The following is a 20,082-nucleotide window of genomic DNA, read 5'->3' as shown; positions in this document are numbered from 1 at the left end:
AACCTAAGATACAGCGATTTCGTTAGAAAACACTGCAACATCTTCAGAACAGCCTGGATATTTCAGCGTGTGATTTTCAAGTCTTTGGCGAACTGAAGAAAGGCATGCGTGGAAGCCGATTTCAGTCGGACGACGAGGGGAAAGAGTGGGCGCGGCTGTAGATCCGTCACCGGCCGACCTCGTTCTACGAAACAGGAATTAATCGTCCAGTCGTTCTGCGGAATAAAATGTCTTATAGTGTATGGTAATTTCTTCTGAATGGAACCATTTCACGGTAAAGTTTTGAACATGGCTGAGTGGTCAGCTATCGTTTACGAAGTAAAATTAACAGCAATAGCAGCCCTCGGTAGCAAAAAAGAGTCTTTTCACCCAGGTTTTGGCACTGCTATGAGTGCCTTCATCAGAAACAAAACTCTCAAATTAGACTATAACAGAATTACAAAATTACAGGAAAGGAAAAATTTTTGAAGTGTATTTACTGACTAGTAGTACAAAAAAGAAACAGTACTAACATGTCATGTATTAAACTAAAAATCAAGCAATAAAGATTTAGGCATAAATTTGTAAAACAGAATACGTAAAAGGATAGCCACCATGGGCTGCTCACGCACTTAGAGCTATGGTAGCTTCAGACTGAGGCGCCCGCGTTAGCAATTGCGGGCAGGTGAACATTACACCAAGAGTGCCAGCTACTAGCCGCAAACACGAACAGACTACTTAACATTCAAAATGTAGACAGACGAATGTTACGATGAACTTTATTTTGTATCTGAAGTAAAAGGCAATGATTTTATCTGGCAGTAGCAGACACGGTGATAAATTGTCTACATAAGAGCTTATAAATACAGTTTAAAGTCTGAAAACGCCATTTTAGAAATACAAGGAGAGATGAATAACTTAGCAAGCACAAAAGAATTGTATAACATGAAATGCAGTTAATATAAGCTTTTAAAAACAAAAGAATTATGATTTGACTTAGATATAAAAAATATTTCGGTAACTACACGATGGAACACAAAATCAAGTATCGAGTAGCAGCTTTAGACCATTGAAGAAGTTTTTATTACGTAATTATAGCTGCTCATTGAAAATGAGGCCATAAGTACGAGAAAAACGTTTAAAAATTTCTGATTCTTTGAGGCTGCCTCTAAATATCAGGATTTAAAGAAAACACTGCTAAATACATGTATCGCAATACATTTTAATAAGCTATGTGAAAAAATTGAGCTAGTCCCTAATTATGTGAAAGCCAATGTTAACTTCGCAAATTTTAAGAAAGATCGTAAGTTTTTTAGGCCTGTATTTACAAATCTGGTTTTTAATCATGTTAAAAGACCAAAGATAAAAAAGATGTTCTCAATGAAGAGGCATATTATCTATATTTTGAGCTCACAAAGATCTTCCGTAGTAATTATACTTTTAACGTACGATTTCTGGATACAGATTCACTTACATTTAAAAATTTAAACAGGACATATTGCGTGGGCACGAAAAGAAGCCTACTAAACCTTTTTGTCTGTTTCATGCTGAAAAACGTCCAGAAAGAACTTTTAAGAAAAGCAGTCATGTATTTTATGAAAGAATTTTAAGAAGGACTAACATTAATTTTACGCAGAATTAAGCTGCCTTACTTGAAAAGGCCTGAAATACAATTTCGTGCCCAACCTGTCAGACAAAAGTGTAATAGAAAAGATGCTTGTCGACCTAAATTTGCTCTTGACTGTAAAAAAAATGGATAATTCATGTCAGACCAGAATTGCGTTTCACGCACGTAACATTTTCAGTAAGAACACGCAAACGATAGGGCAAACGATAGGAACGTGGTTCAGTCTATTCATAATAAACTTAAAGAATCTGATCCTTTAATAACTAAGTCTGACAAAGATTGCTCTTTGGTTATTGCCTACAATTCTAAATACATTTCTAAAACCTTGGATTTTTTAATGAAAATAATATTTCGGGGCTGTATGAGTATCCGACTCCGGGATTACAGAAATAAGTTAGTTTAGCTACCAGTGAGGCAAAATTTTTACTCAAACCTTTTCATAAGAAAATGTTTAACAACATGAACCCTCAGCCCCCTAAACTTCTTTCTCATCTCAAAATTCACAAGCCTAACCACCCGATACGTCCGATTTCAAGTAATATGAATAGTGCGTACCATGATTTAGCCAAATTTCTGCATGAACCTCTGAAAAAATCTTTCGTCTTCCAGAGCAATTATTCCATCCCCAATAGTCACGTCTTATTTCATAAAATAAAAGAATTAGAATGCAGCCCAGATACCAAGTCGTTTTCACTAGACATTTCGAAAAAGAACTTTCAGGTGAACAAATCACTGACTTTATGAATTAAATCAAAGTCGTATTCAAATACGACTACTTTGAATTTAATGAACAGTTATACCAGCAATCTGATGGTCTCGTTATGGGAAATCCGTTGGCTGGTATTCTTGCTGACATTTTCATTAACTTTCTGGAAGAAAATTTTTTCAAATGTTTCTCAGCTACAGCGCATGGGCATTCTCTCCTATTTCAGATACGTCGATGGTATCTTAGTCATCTGTAAGGTACCTGTTGATGATATTAGCCGTATTTTCAATCTCTTTAATGAACTTCAAGAGAAAATATCCTTCACCGGTGGACTCAAAAGCGAGGTCCACCAACTGAACGTTCCTGGTCCTACGCTAACGGTAAAAGAAAATAAAATGTCTTTTAATGTTTTTCGTAAAGAAACATATACCGATCAGATCGTACCTGCTTCTTCCATGCACTCTCAGTCTCACAAAACACTTTCTTTCACTCTGCTGTTCACAGAGCTACTTCTATTCCACTCTCGAAAGAAAAAATTCGAGGAAGAAATTAATTTGATCAGAACTATAGCAATTAATAACGAATACGAACCTGCCATAGTTGACGACATCCTTAAAAAGAAAACTGTTAAAGGAGTTACTACACCTTAATCATGGAGTCCAACCATACAAGAAGTTCTTTTCTATTCCTTTCTGGGGGCCTGTCTCCTATCAGATTCAACACCTTCTTCGTAATAAATACTACTGTAGTGTCGCCTTTTCAACCAATAATAGTTTGTAAAAAAAAGTTTTATTCACAATTTAAAATCGACCTGTTCCCCGTCGAAAAACTGTGGTGTCTATAAGATTTTTTGGGACACTTGCTCTTCTTACTACATAGGATAAACATGACGTTCCTTTACAGTCAGATACGAAGAACATCTTTTAAGAAAAAATTGAACTAGCACCCAGAATTAGTCTTTGGCCGACAACCTTCTGATTACAGGTCCCACACCAAAAGCTTTTCACGATGTCAACATTTTACACACGGAGAAGAAAGGCTGTGGATTAGATGTTCTCGAAGAATTAGGAATTTCTCAACATCTTTCTCGTAATGATGATCTTATTCTTAATGAGCAGCAACAATTACGTAATAGAAGCTTCTTCAGCGGTATAAAGCCGTTACTTGATATTTGATTTCGTGTTCCGTCGTGTAGTTGCCAAAATAATTTTTCTATCTAAGTCGACTCATAATATTTTTTTAATAGCTTATACAGGGTGAGTCAGGAGGAAAGGTACATGCTTTGAGATGCGATAGTATTAGTGATTCTGAACAAAAAACTTGATATGGACATATGCCCAATTGCGATTGGTTTCCGAGATAGAACACGTTTAATATCACTTTTGTACGCTTTTCTTTAATAACTCGAAAGCCGCACACTCCAACGAAAACGTATCTCAGTACACAATTAAACAAAATTGAATTTCCTACAAAAAATGGTCCTGTATATTTTTTGTCTAAGACTAACAGTTTGCGCAGAGAGATCGCGAGAACTTTGAAAATCTCGTGCGACGAGCGTGCGCTGTAATTTAGGTGCTTTTTTATAGGCCAGTTTAAGGTAGTTTACTGACTTGATAGAGAACAAGCGTCCTGTATAAAAATGTTCGTCTCAACTTCCGCTATATTACTGTAGTACGTTGTAAAGAATGACAATGAATAATACAGAAAATAAATAGAGATGTACATTAATAGGGTTCTATCTCGGAAAACATACGGAATAGGGCATATATCCACATCAATGTTAAAAAATATATCGGCTCAACCACTTGTTAATAGTGTAAAACACTAAGATTGTCTCGTTTCGGAAGTCGAGCTTCCATCATCAGAATAAAAAAAAGTAAAAGAATCTGTTAAAACTTCCTAAAATGGAACATGCACCAGGCACAATAAAATTGATAATAAAATTAAAACATCGTTGCTACTTCCCCTGTTGCACCCGTGTCTTCCAAAGTGCATCTCCACATAGTCGTCAAAATATAATAAACTCTATAATGGTGTCGCCTGTGGTGTTCAACATCTAACCACATGCTGGCCGGGTGGCCGAGCGGTTCTAGGCGCTACAGTCTGGAACCGCGCGACCGCTGCGGTCACAGGTTCGAATCCTGCCTCGGGCATGGATGTGTGTGACGTCCTTAGGTTAGTTAGGTTTAAGTAGTTCTAAGTTCTAGGCGACTGATGCCCTTAGAAGTTAAGTCCCATAGTTCTCAGAGCCATTTGAACCATCTAACCACATGGGTCTCTCCTCTATCGTCGTAAACCGCCCGTGCGTCTTCGTTGATACCACACACCACGTAGCCAAACACGACACTGAAACGCGAGTGAGCTCACGTGCAAGTAAATAATTAAGTCACAGAGCTGTCTATACATTCAGATAACGTATACATGTTCCAAGGTCCTCATGAAATGATGGTATCCAGCCAATTGCTAAAAATGTAGTTACTAAAAGAAACCAGCGAAATGTTTGAAAATTTGTATCACCAGTTAGCTGTTCATTCAGTGTGTTCTGATTATCCACGCTACGTATCGGAATTTCCAACTGTTCTAGTAGATCCAGCTTTTTGCCTTTGTCCTGTCTATGTAAAACAACGAGATCCTGACCTATTCCCAAGATGGGGTGGTCCGTTTCCCAAATATGCGTGGCTACAGCTGACTTTTAAAAATAATTAAGCCGGAAAGCATCGCTATGTTCTTTGTAACGTACTTTAAAGGACCTACCAGTTTGGCCTACATGGCTTGCCTTGCACGTGCTACACTGAATTTTATAGACCCCAGCTCTCTCATTTTTATCGCTTTCTTGCTGTAAATTATTTCTTAGTTTAAAACGCGGCGCATTATTGGTCTGAAAAGCGGTATCAGCATTAATAGGTTTGAAAATGTTAGCCACATTTTGCGAAATATCACCGAAGTATGGTATTGTGACTCTCGTAATATTATTTGCGGTATTCTTCCTTGCCCCCTCCCCCCCCCCCCCCCCCAATAAACCATGGACCTTGCCGTTGGTGGGGAGGCATGTGAGCCTCAGCGATACAGATAGCCGTACCGTAGGTGCAACCACAACGGAGGGGTATCTGTTGAGAGGCCAGACAAACGTGTGGTTCCTGAAGAGTGGCAGCAGCCTTTTCAGTAGTTACAAGGGCAACAGTCTGGATGATTGACTGATCTGGCCTTGTAACACTAACCAAAACGGCCTTGCTGTGCTGGTACTGCGAACGGCTGAAAGCAAGGGGAAACTACGGCCGTAATTTTTCCCGACGGCATGCGGGTTTACTGTATGGTTAAATGATGATGGCGTCCTCTTGGGTAAAATATTCCGGAGGTAAGATAGTCCCCCATTCGGATCTCCGGGCGGGGACTACTCAAGAGGCTGTCGTTATCAGGAGAAAGAAAACTGGCGTTCTACGGTACCGAGCGTGGAATGTCAGATCCCTTAATCGGGCAGGTAGGTTAGAAAATTTTAAAAAGGAAATGGATAGGTTAAAGTTAGCTGTAGTGGGAATTAGTGAAGTTCAGTGGCAGGAGGAACAAGACTTCTGGTTAGGTGACTACAGGGCCATAAACACATAATCAAATAGGGATAATGCAGGAGTAGGTTTAATAATGAATACTAAGATAGGAATGCGGGTAAGCGACTACAAACAGCATAGTGAACGCATTATTGTGGCAAAGATAGATACGAAGCCCATGCCTACTACAGTAGTACAAGTTTATATGCCAACTAGCTCTGCAGATGACGAAGAAATTGAAGAAATGTATGATGAAATAAAAGAAATTATTCATATAGTGAAGGGTGACGAAAATTTAATAGTCGTGGGTGACTGGATTTCGGTAGTAGGAAAAGGGAGAGTTGGAAATGTAGTAGGTGAATATGGATTGGGGCTAAGAAATGAAAGACGAAGCCGCCTGGTAGAATTTTGCACGGAGCATAAGTTAATCAAAGGTAATTCTGGGTTCAAGAACCATAAAAGAAGGTTGTATACAGGGAAGAATCCTGGAGATACTAAAAGGTATCAGATAGATTATATAATGGTAAGACAGAGATTTAGGAACCAGGTTTTAAATTGTAAGACATTTCCAGGGGCAGATGTGGACTCTGACCGCAATGTATTGGTTATGATCTGTAGATTAATACTGAAGAAACTGCAAAAAGGTTGGAATTTAAGGAGATGGGACCTGGATAAACTGACTAAACCAGAGGTTGTACAGTGTTTCAGGGAGAGCTTAAGGGAACAATTGACAGGAATGGGGGAAAGAAATACAGTAGAAGAAGAATGGGTAGCTCTGAGGGATGAACTAGTAAAGGCAGCAGAGGATGAAGTAGGTAAAAAGACGAGGGCTAGTATAAATCCTTGGGTAGCAGAAGAAATATTGAATTTAATTGATGAAAGGAGAAAATATAAAAATGCAGTAAATGAAGCAGGCAAAAGAGAATACATACGTCTCAAAAATGAGATCGACAGGAAGTGCAAAATTGCTAAGCAAGGATGGCTAGAGGACAAATGTAAGGATGTAGAAGCGAGTATCACTAGGGGTAAGATAGATGCTGCCCACAGGAAAATTAAAGAGACCTTTGGAGATAAGAGAACCACTTGCATGAACATCAAGAGCTCAGATGGAAACCCAGTTCTAAGCAAAGAGGGGAAAGCATAAAAGTGGAAGGAGTATATAGAGGGTCTATACAAGGGCGATGTACTTGAGGACAATATTATGGAAATGGAAGAAGATGTAGATGAAGATGAAATGGGAGATACGATACTGCGTGAAGAGTTTTACAGAGCACTTAAAGACCTGAGTCGAAACAAGGCCCCCGGAGTAGACAACATTCCATTAGAACTACTGACAGCCGTGGGAGAGCCAGTCCTGACAAAACTCTACCATCTGGTGAGCAAGATGTATGAAACAGGCGAAATACCCTCAGACTTCAAGAAGAATGCAATAATTCCAATCCCAAAGAAAGCAGGTGTTGACAGATGTGAAAATTACCGAACTATCAGTTTAATAAGTCACAGCTGCAAAATACTACCGCGAATTCTTTACAGACGAATGGAAAAACTAGTAGAAGCCGACCTCGGGGAAGATCAGTTTGGATTCCGTAGAAATGTTGGATCGCGTGAGGCAATACTGACCCTACGACTTATCTTAGAAGCTATATCAAGGAAGGGCAAACCTACGTTTCTAGCATTTGTAGACTTAGAGAAAGCTTTTGACAATGTTGACTGGAATACTCTTGTTCAAATTCTGAAGGTGGCAGGGGTAAAATACAGGGAGCGAAAGGCTATTTACAATTTGTACAGGAACCAGATGGCAGTTATAAGAGTCGAGGGGCATGAAAGGGAAGCAGTGGTTGGGAAAGGGGTGAGACAGGGTTGTAGCCTCTCCCCGATGTTATTCAAAATGTATATTGAGCAAGCAGTGAAGGAAACAAAACAAAAATTCGAAGTAGGTATTAAAATCCATGGAGAAGAAATAAAAACTTTGAGGTTCGCCGATGACGTTGTAATTCTGTCAGAGACAGCAAAGGACTTGGAAGAGCAGTTGAACGGAATGGATAGTGTCTTGAAAGGAGGATATAAGATGAACATCAACAAAAGCAAAACGAGGATAATGGAATGTAGTAGAATTAAGTCGGGTGATGCTAAGGGAATTAGATTAGGCAATGAGACACTTAAAGTAGTAAAGGAGTTTTGCTATTTGTGGAGCAAAACAACTGATGATGGTCGAATTAGAGAGGATATAAAATGTAGACTGTCAATGGCAAGGAAAGCGTTTCTGAAGATGAGAAATTTGTTAACATCGAGTATAGATTTAAGTGTCAGGAAGTCGTTTGTGAAAGTTTCTGTATTGAGTGTAGCCATGTATGGAAGTGAAACATGGACGATAAATAGTTTGGACAAGAAGAGAATAGAAGCTTTTGAAATGTGGTGCTACAGAAGAATGCTGAAGATTAGATGGGTAGATCACATAACTAATGAAGAAGTATTGAATAGGATTGGGGAGAAATTTGTGGAACAACTTGACTAGGAGAAGGGATTGGTTGGTAGGACATGTTCTGAAGCATCAAGGGATCACAAATTGAGCATTGGAGGGCTGCGTGGAGGGTAAAAATCGTAGAGGGAGACCAAGAGATGACTACACTAAGCAGATTCCGAAGGATGTAGGTTGCGGTGGGTACTGGGAGACGAAGAAGCTTGCACGGGATAGAGTAGCATGGAGAGCTGCATCAAACCAGTCTCAGGACTGAAGACCACAGCAACAACAACATTCTTCCTTGCATTCGCGCTCTGTTTCTGTCGTATTAATTTATTGTCCATATCAGACATCTTTATAAATCATTTTGAAAAAAGACTCCTCATTAACCCGCAACATCCCGTGGATAAAGGTGTATATTAAAAACGCTATGTAGATGATACGCTGCTTCTTATTGATTGACAAGAAAAAGAAGTTGCGGAAATACTAAATAAATTTAAAGAGTTACACAGTAAAATTGAATACACTGTGGAAGAAGAGAAAAATTTCTCGACTTAAGTATTAGGAAACAAAATGGTAGACATGTTTTTAAAATATTTAGGAAACCAACCACAACTGATGTGTTGATACAAAATAATTCCTGCCATCCAAATAGCCAGAAACTTTCAGCTTTTAGATATTTGATAGACAGAGCCTTTAGAGTCCCTATGAATGAAGAAGACAGAATGACTGAGCTGAACATCGTGAAACAACGAGCCACAGCTAACGGATATCACCAAAGCGTTGTCAACAAATTAATACGACAGAAACAGCGCGCGAATACAAGAAAGTATACCGCAAATAATATTACGAGAGTCACAATACCATACTTCGGTGATATTTCGCAAAAAGTGGCCTTTTAAAGTTGATACCGCTTTTCAGACCAATAATACGCCGCGTTTTAAACTAAGAAATAATTTACAGCAGGAAAGCGATAAAAATGAGAGAGCTGGGGTCTATAAAATTCAGTGTAGCACGTGCAAGGCAAGCAATGTAGGCCAAACTGGTAGGTCCTTTAAAGTACGTTAGAAAGAACATAGCGATGCTTTCCGGCCTAATAATTTTTAAAAGTCAGCTGTAGCCACGCATACACTCCTGGAAATTGAAATAAGAACACCGTGAATTCATTGTCCCAGGAAGGGGAAACTTCATTGACACATTCCTGGGGCCAGATACATCACATGATCACACTGACAGAACCACAGGCACATAGACACAGGCAACAGAGCATGCACAATGTCGGCACTAGTACAGTGTATATCCACCTTTCGCAGCAATGCAGGCTGCTATTCTCCCATGGAGACGATCGTAGAGATTCTGGATGTAGTCCTGTGGAACGGCTTGCCATGCCATTTCCACCTGGCGCCTCAGTTGGACCAGCGTTCGTGCTGGACGTGCAGACCGCGTGAGACGACGCTTCATCCAGTCCCAAACATGCTCAATGGGGGACAGATCCGGAGATCTTGCTGGCCAGGGTAGTTGACTTACAGCTTCTAGAGCACGTTGGGTGGCACGGGATACATGCGGACGTGCATTGTCCTGTTGGAACAGCAAGTTCCCTTGCCGGTCTAGGAATGGTAGAACGGTGGGTTCGATGACGGTTTGGATGTACCGTGCACTATTCAGTGTCCCCTCGACGATCACCAGTGGTGTACGGCCAGTGTAGGAGATCGCTCCCCACACCATGATGCCGGGTGTTGGCCCTGTGTGCCTCGGTCGTATGCAGTCCTGATTGTGGCGCTCACCTGCACGGCGCCAAACACGCATACGACCATCATTGGCACCAAGGCAGAAGCGACTCTCATCGCTGAAGACGACACGTCTCCATTCGTCCCTCCATTCACGCCTGTCGCGACACCACTGGAGGCGGGCTGCACGATGTTGGGGCGTGAGCGGAAGACGGCCTAACGGTGTGTGGGACCGTAGCCCAGCTTCATGGAGACGGTTGCGAATGGTCCTCGCCGATACCCCAGGAGCAACAGTGTCCCAAATTTGCTGGGAAGTGGCGGTGCGGTCCCCTACGGCACTGCGTAGGATCCTACGGTCTTGGCGTGCATCCGTGCGTCGCTGCGGTCCGGTCCCAGGTCGACGGGCACGTGCACCTTCCACCGACCACTGGCGACAACATCGATGTACTGTGGAGACCTCACGCCCCACGTGTTGAGCAATTCGGTGGTACGTCCACCCGGCCTCCCGCATGCCCACTATACGGCCTCGCTCAAAGTCCGTCAACTGCACATACGGTTCACGTCCACGCTGTCGCGGCATGCTACCAGTGTTAAAGACTGCGATGGAGCTCCGTATGCCACGGCAAACTGGCTGATACTGACGGCGGCGGTGCACAAATGCTGCGCAGCTAGCGCCATTCGACGGCCAACACCGCGGTTCCTGGTGTGTCCGCTGTGCCGTGCGTGTGATCATTGCTTGTACAGCCCTCTCGCAGTGTCCGGAGCAAGTATGGTGGGTCTGACACACCGGTGTCAATGTGTTCTTTTTTCCATTTTCAGGAGTGTATTTGGGAAACGGGACACCCCATCTTGGGAGTAGGTCAGGATCTCATTGTTTTACATAGAGAGGACAAAGGCAAAAAGCTGGATCTACTAGAACAGCTGGAAATTACGATACATAGCGTGGATAATCAGAACACACTGAATGAACAGCTAACTGATGATACAAATAACTTTTTCAAACATTTCGCTGGTTTCTTTTAGTAACTACATTTTTAGCAATTGGCAGGATACCATCATTTCATGAGGTCCTTGGAACATGTATACGTTATCTGTTTGTATGGACATCTCTGTGAATTCATTGTTTACTTGCGCGTGAGCTCACTCGCGTTTCAGTGTCGTGTTTGGCTACGTGGTGTGTGGTATTAACGATGACGCACAGGCGGTTTACGACGATAGAGGAGAGACCCATTTGGTTAGATGGTTCAAATGGCTCTGAGCACTATGGGACTTAACTTCTAAGGGCATCAGTCCCCTGGAACTTACAACTACTTAAACCTATCTAACCTAAGGACATCACACACATCCATGCCGGAGGCAGGATTCGAACCTGTGACCGTAGCGGTTGCGCGGTTCCAGACTGTAGCGCCTAGAACCGCTCGGCTACAAGGCCGGCTTTCATTTTACATCTTTCTTTTTTGCTCGCTGAGTTATTCAGCTCCCTTTGTATTTATAAAATGAGGTCTTATGTAGACAGTTTGTTACCGTGTTTGATGCCATCAGATAAAACCGTTTTCGTTTACTTCACGTACAATATAATGTTCATCGTAACTTTTATCTGTCTACGTTTTGAATGTCAGGTAGACTATTTGCATTTGCGGCTAGTAGATGGTACTCTTGCCGTCATGTTCACCAGCCAGCAAGTGCTAAGGCGGGCGTCTAAGTCTGAAGCTACCGTAGCTCGAAGCGTGTGAGCAGCCAACAGTGGCTACCGTATTATGTATTGTTTTACAAGTATTTGACTAAAGCTTTATTGTTTGATTTTTAGTTTAATACGTGACATGTAAATACTGTTTCTTTTTTGTACTACTAGCCAGTACTTACACTTAAAAGTGTTTTCTACCCTGTAATGTTATAATTCTGTTATAGGCCAATCTGAGAGTTTTATTTCTTATGAAGGCATTCATAGCAGTGCCGAAACCTTGGTCAAAAGACTACTTTTTTGCGACCGAGGGCTGCTATTGCTGTTAATTTTACCGTATACGGTCCCGTTGTGGCGGTTTTCATCTCATTGCTCCTTATATACAATGCAGCTCTACTAAAATGGGAGAAAACGCTGTTTATACCAATGTGTTTGGTCTTATGTTGCTTGGTACTATGGAAATCTTGTCTTTCCTACAGTTCGCTCTATGATACAGGGCCTTACCTCATGAAACAAATACCGGTTTTTGCTTTTTCAATTCGTCATCACATAATAATAAAACGATATTTCACTTGCCACCTTCGTCGTTACAAGAGCTATATCGATATTCTTTTAAACGGATATAATTTTAAAAAATTAAGAAAGAAGACAGATTCGACGGCGACCTTGCTGGCTGCTCGTTTCGGTGAGCTGCCTTTATCCGTTTCTTTTTTTTTTAAAGGTGTGTTACATTTAATAGTACACACAACATTAATAACAAATACTGCAATTACATAACGATTTAAATGGGATGCTAAATTTCGTTTTAGTACATGTAAATAATATTTACGATAATTTTTACCTTTTTTGATTGGTTCATTTCATCCGTTCCTGTTATTGCCCTGATGTTACAGATGTGTTACAGGGTCCTTCTTAATGTTGGTTACTTCGGGTAACAATGGCCATTCATTCTGATTGTTCTTGATTCTCTATTTGGATGTCGTAAAATCATAATGTCATAAATCAGATCCCCTCCTGAGCCGCTAACGGCCAATTTTCTCTAAACTCGAGTAGGACGATTAGTTAGCTATGTAGTATGCTGCTGATATGTACCAACTGCATTTTACTTTAGGGAAATTTCCTTTACGGATTTTTTTCGTGTTATTTTTATGTATCCAACTTTTTTCTACATCCCTTTTTTCGATATTGTGGTAATTACACTTTCTTAGAAAATTCTAACGTTTTGGTGCTGTAACAATTAATTCGGTGTCCCAATCATCGGCCTTTGCACAATCTGCCTCTCCTTCCCTTAGTTTCATATAAGCACCGCACAGATTAATGTAGGAAGTAGTACATCCTTGAAATTAACAATGCTGCTCAATAAGGTGCTTCGAGGAAAATACCTGGTTTGTACCAACCACTCCGTGTGTATCATTGTCATTAAAGGTAAGCCTGTTACCCATTGATACTGGTTAGTATCCCTGGATGTTAGGGAATTGAATGCTAATGTTCCGGTAGGCGAGACGACTGGGCTTACAAAAATCTGTTGAAGCATAAGAAACTTTAGAAGAAGGAGACGACTGAGCCTGTATAGTAGGTCACAGATTTTTAATTATTTCTCCTTTAACAATACATTTTACATTCAGAGCAATGGATTGGCATTGAGATCAAGTACCTCAGCCACAACTGCGGATACTTCTATTCACAATTTAGAAGAGAAGCTTTTTAAGCTACGATTGATTCTTAATTAATACAGTTGTGTGTAATGCAAAACAGTGGGTATTATTGTATGTAGATGAATTTGTAGATGGTACTGATAAACTCAACAGAATATCTGATGTACTTAATGAGAAAACGGACTTCACTGTATAACGCGAAGTCAATATCGGAATTCAAATTTTAGACCAAGATATAATAAGGAACAATAATTTTGAAGCCTTTAAAGTCTTCAGTCTAAAGTCACTACAATGGATGCTATGATTCCAAACATTTCATACCACCAAGGTAACCTAGAAAGAAGCTGCATTCAAGAGGTTTGTGCATAGGGCATTGGATGTGACGATGGGTGTAGCAGACAGATAGCTGTGAATGGCAGTTGTATGATACAAGTGCGGTTTTAGCACAAGGAAAGAAGGCAAGAAAAATCCGACTAGTTAAGGTTAGCAGAAGGAAAGTGGAAATAACTTCAAGAAATTTTTTTCTGGTGTTGATTCACTTTTTAAAAGAGTAAACAGCCATTTGTCTGTGTATTACTATATATATCTTCTGTGATACCTAGATTTAGGTTTTTATGTCATTATCAAGTACAGTGCTAAAAGTTGTTAGGCCGTTATTAAATTATATCGTGTATTCCAAAGCAAGAAAACAAGACTTATACATAACTTTAAAATGTAATGTCAAAGAACTACTTTCTTTGACAGTTACATGTTGAAGTCATGTGTTAGTTTTGTTTACTTGCTTTGGACTGCCTTAACAGATGTGACTTAATAATGGTGTAACAACTTTTAACACTATACTTGATAATGCCACAAAAACCGAAGTTTGGATAGTACTGATATAAATATATTAATACACAGTCAAATGGTGGTTTACTCTTTTAAAAAATATATGTACAACAAGTTAGGAAATGTTCTGGAACCACACATTATGAAGTTAAGATTCCAAGAGAAATAATACTCTGCTTAAAAAAATTCACATACAAATGTCCGGTAAGTGAAATCTGTTTTCGACACACATGGTGCCTGTGGTCTTGTTGCATGACTTCAGAACTTCGCTTTCAAAGTATGCAAACAACAAAAGTCATTCGCCATCTATCGACTGTGTTATCCACTACAGTATCACGTGACCCCTCAAAAATAAGTGAGTGCCAGCGTCCCAGTGTTCTCTGCTGAGGTGCAGAGACGTCAGTTGTCAGTTGCGAACGTTGTATTCAACAAAGCATATGCAGTGTGACATATTAATGCGCTATAAGTTTCAAGAGCTGTCTGTTTGATCCAAGAAGGCTGGACTTCATGTCGCGTTGTTGCAAATGCCAGTGTCTCTCCATCTATCATCCACAGGTGTGGACACGCTACAGGCAGATAGATCAGCACACAAGGCGAGCTGGCAAAGGTCGCTGACACATTGTGACCCCACGACATGACTGATATCTGGCCATCTATGTGATGCGGCGCTGTACGGCTACCGCAAAACGGTCTCGGAAGGATCACTGGAGCCGCTGTGTCCTATCAGACTCTAAGAAGCAGATTACCAGAAAGGACCGTCCCCATGTAGATCGCCTGCTTGGTCACTGGCGATACATGTTATTCACAGACGATTCCTGATTTCCCCTGACGCATTGCGGTGGCCGTATTCCTGTGCGGTGACGCCGCCATGAGTAGTACCTGCCAAATGTTGCCAAGGAAATCGACAGTTTGGCCAATGTTCTGCGATAGTTTGGGGAGGCATGAATGATGACAGCTATACTGATCTTATCGTTGTTCATACACACTAACGTCAAGGCTCCGACAGTTCGTATCACGAGGGATGTCTTTCAACGCCTGGACATTGAAATAATGGAATGGTCAGCGGTGAGTCCCGATCCAAACCCCATCGGGCATCATGTGTGGCATATGGTTAACACATGTTCTTTCTCGTCATGTTTCACTACTGACTCTCCAAAACTCACAGACGCTCTCATTGGGGAACGGGTACTATAGGGCGACCTCTGTAGACTTATACTGAGAGTGTCACCTAAGCGTCAGGCGTTAATAAACACGTGCAGAGGGAATGCACATTGCTGAAGCTCTCTAGGTCCAAAGGAAAGTACTAGGGTGACGGGGTGAATGATGGTTTGCGCTTTGTTATCCCCATCTGTCGGACATTTCGGTTCTTGTTATGTAAATGAAGGAGGATGCGGTTGTGTACTTAATTTGTGAACGATAGAGGTATAGCTTCGTAACATACATAGTTCTCAACTACTGCTCCATGAAGTACGACAGAAGCCAAAAGACATGTTCCCCTAATTCTTTTGGAGAGTGTAGTTTAAAGCATGAGACCGAAAGTACGAGGAGTAAGTTGAACCAAGTGGGAGTTTATAGAAATATCATCTGACGTGAGGTATACCGACAGACAGGGGTAAGACAAGCACCAGAAGCAAAGAACAAAAGCTCCTTGGACGAAATATGAGTGCCTCCCATTTACTAGAGCACGCTGGTCACTTTGCAGCGCAGTAAACAGTGCAGAACTGGTACCAGCGGTCATCTGAGCCTCCACCGCTGGCGCTGAGTGATGACAGTGATTGGTTGTGTATTGCAGTGTGTTGAGTGGAATCAGCGCAGTGATATGGGTCGACGTGTACAGCTGACAGAATGGCAGAAACGAGTTGTTGTGTTTGGTCCTACCCACCACCATATTTGTTTTCCACATCGCAACTTGGGCCGACTTACCGTGACCACGAACCAGAAAGTTTATCTCAAGATTCTTCTACATTATCATGATAACAATACTGTGGTCATTCCTGTCTTCCAAGATCACGCTATCGCCTCTAGATGATCTGATCTTAATTCCATAAATAATGCGGATGAAGCATAGTAATGAACGTATAAGCGATTTGATAGTGTTGTTGGATCTAATCATTATTGAGCTGTTCTGGGAGCATGTGGCATCCTGTGGAATCTTTGAAATCCGTTATTCACCGAACCGAGATCGTTACGATGTCTGGAGGTCGTGTTGTTACAAGAAAAAACGTGACGTCTTTGCAGATGACTATATTTTGGTTCGGGGTGGCCACTTGCGGTACCACGCATCGACGCCACCCCACAGGCGTCGAAAAGTCGGCAATGGAACCGCAAGTTTCCACCAGACACCGATAGAGGGCTCTTAGGATCTGGTAGACCCAGTGCTCCGCGTCCTATCAGCTGCGTCTCCAGTGGCTCCCTATCATGAGCGCCCACGTCCGCACCCATACAGGACGGCCGGCAGCAGCCAGACAGCTCACTCGCACTTGGAGCCCCTTCCCCACATGGCCCTACGATGAAGCCGCCAAGTTGCAGCTCCGACGCCAAATGGTTCAAATGGCTCTGAGCACTATGCGACTCAACTGCTGCGGTCATCAGTCGCCTAGAACTTAGAACTAATTAAACCTAACTAACCTAAGGACAGCACACAACACCCAGCCATCACGAGGCAGAGAAAATCCCTGACCCCGCCGGGAATCGAACCCGGGAACCCGGGCGTGGGAAGCGAGAACGCTACCGCACGACCACGAGATGCGGGCTCTCCGACGCCACCGGTCGTGCTTTAGTACAGAGAGCTCCATCATTGTAGCTGTTGTTTGAGCTGGATTCTGTTTCTTGCTGCATTGTTTGTAATGAGTCTTTGTAGGCTTGGAGAAATACTGTTGTTGTTGTTGTTGTGGTCTTCAGTCCTGAGACTGGTTTGATGCAGCTCTCCATGCTACTCTATCCTGTGCACGCTTCTTCATTTCCCCGTACCTACTGCAACCTACATGCTTCTGAATCTGCTTAGTGTATTCATCTCTTGGTCTCCCTCTACGATTTTTACCCTGCACGCTCCCCTCCAATACTAAATTGGTGATCCTTGATGCCTCACAACATGTCCTACAAATCGGTACCTTCTTCTTGTCAAGTTGTGCCACAAACTCCTCTTCTCCCCAATTCTATTCAATACCTCCTCATTAGTTATCTGATCTACCCATACAATCTTCAGCATTCTTCTGTAGCACCACATTTCAAAAGCTTCTATTCTCTTCTTATCCAAACTATTTATCGTCCATGTTTCACTTCCATACATGGCTAGACTCCACACAAATACTTTCAGAAACGACTTCCTGACACTTAAATCTATACTCGATGTTAACAAATTTGTCTTCTTCAGAAACACTTTCCTAACCATTGCCAGTCTAAATTTTATATCCTGTCTACTTCGACCATCATCAGTTATTTTGCTCCCCAAATAGCAAAACTCCTTTACTACTTTAAGTGTCTCATTTCGTAATCTAATTCCCTCAGCATGACCCGACTTAATTCGACTACATTTCATTATCCTCGTTTTGCTTTTGTTGATGTTCATCTTATATCCTCCTTTCAAGACACTGTCCATTCCGTTCAACTCCTCTTCCCGGTCCTTTGCTGTCTCTGACAGAATTACAATGTCATCGGCGAACCTCAAAGTTTTTATTTCTTCTCCGTGGATTTTAATACCTACTCCGAATTTTTGTTTTGTTTCCTTTACTGCTTGCTCAATATACCGATTGAATAACATCGGGGAGAGGCTACAACCCTGTCTCACTCCCTTCCCATCCACTGCTTCCCTTCCTCATGTCCCTCGACTCTGCCATCTGGTTTGTGTACAAATTGTAAATAGCCTTTCGCTCCCTGTATTTTACCCCTACCACCTTCAAATTTTAAAGAGAGTATTCTAGTCAACATTGTCAAAAGCTTTCTCTAAGTCTACAATTGCTAGAAACGTAGGTATACCTTACACGTTAAGTAAATATTCGGTTTACTGTGTTACCTTTTTCGCTTATCATTTCTGTTCCCGTCGAACTTCCCCACGACAAAATTTGCCATACCTCTATTTACCGTTGTGTACAGAGCCACACACAGCACCGCCCACTAAGAGGAACTGAAATGGATTTACAGACGTCGCACGTAGACAAGAAGGAAGATAAGTATTCGGAACAGCAATTCGCCAGAAGGAGAGGTTTTATAACGTGGCCAACCTTGAAAGAGATGACTTATCAATTCCATAGACCTATTCTGACTCTAGTATGAACATTAATCGCAAAAAAAGACATTCGCAGGTAACTAACGTAAATGTATTCTTCAGCATTAAGACATGTTGTTATCTTTAGAAGAGGAGGGAACCACCGGTACCTCGGTGTGTTCATGCAGTACTTTTAGTGTTCAATGGAACGAGTGACTGTACGAAATTTCTAGTGCTATGTGAATAAGCAGACACAGACGGAGGAACGTCTGAATATGAAGAAGCAGTCTGTTGAGCATGTAGTATTATAATGGGTCGGAAAAGAAGTTCGCCATCAGTCTAGGTTGAAACTGGACAAAGGATTTTTATCTGAGGGACTTTATTTTGTGATTTATAGATTGCACTTGCAAGTACGTGCGATTGGTGATTTAAACGTGTGCGCCCAGATGATGAGAGGTGGAATGTAGAAGTGTGTAGTGTGTCAACGTTCCTCTACCGTGTGTTGCATCACTGAACACATATGATGATTAGGAAATGTTGTCAGTTTTTAGACTACTGGTTTGTCTGGCTGTGAATGTGCAACAAGCGGTTTCACGCAGATAGCTGGTAACTGTGCTCCAAGCAGAGAGGGAACCCCCTTAAGCAAAATACAGCGACTGTATCCCGCCGAAATCTCTGCAGAGGGGTCGGATTATTGATCCGCTTTTGCTACGTTGCACGCTAAGAGAAGGGACGAACTTGGGTCTTAAATACCGCCTTGGCGTTAAGGCTAGCCATTCGGAGTCTGTGGCGTGGAATGGAGCGTCTGTTAATGAGCTTCGCGAGGGGCAAGGGTGGCGGCAGCGGCAGCGGCGGTGGTAAGCTACCGGAAACCCCGTCTCACGTTGCAGCGGGAGTCCGCCCTGCTGGAGGCTGGACGGCGCGTTCCAAGCCCAGTTGCTCAGCACGGTGCGGTACGAGGCCTGCAGCTGCCTGCCCTTTTTATTTTGCTACCACCTTCGGTTAAGTACATCACCGTTAAGCGCAGAATCGACACCGCGGTGTAGAAGACTTTACATTACACTGAAGTGACGAAAGTCATGGTATAGCATTACGCACATATACAAATGGCCATAGTATCGCTAACACAAGATGCACTGTACATTGGCGGAGCTGTCATTTGTGTTCCGGCGAGTCATATGAAAAGACCTTAAACGCCTATTGGTAGTTGGAATTAGACGCACGGGGAATCCATTTCGGAAATCGTTAGGGAATTCACAGTGTCAAGAGTGTGCTGAGAATACCAAATTTCAGGCACTACCTCTCACTACGAGCACCGCAGTGGTCGACGGACTTCACTTAACGACGGAGATCGGCGGCATTTTCGTACGGTTGTCAGTGCTAACAGACAAACAACACACTGTGAAATAACCGCGGACATCAATATAGGATGTACGCCGAACGTATCCGTTTGGAAAATGTGGCGAAATTTGGCGTTAAGGGGCTATGGCAGCAGAAGACCGAAGCGAGTGCCTTTGCTATCAGCATATCAACTGCAGCGTCTCTCCTGGACTCGTGACTGTATCGGTTCGACCCCAGACGACTGGAAAACCGTGGTCTGGTTAGATGATTACCCATTCAATATCCTCACATACTTTCACTATCTCTTCACCTTCTGTTTGCGACGTTGGCG

Source organism: Schistocerca piceifrons, chromosome 4 (genome assembly GCF_021461385.2).
Source record: "Schistocerca piceifrons isolate TAMUIC-IGC-003096 chromosome 4, iqSchPice1.1, whole genome shotgun sequence".
NCBI lineage: Eukaryota > Metazoa > Arthropoda > Insecta > Orthoptera > Acrididae > Schistocerca > Schistocerca piceifrons.
This window is presented reverse-complemented; position numbering follows the sequence as displayed.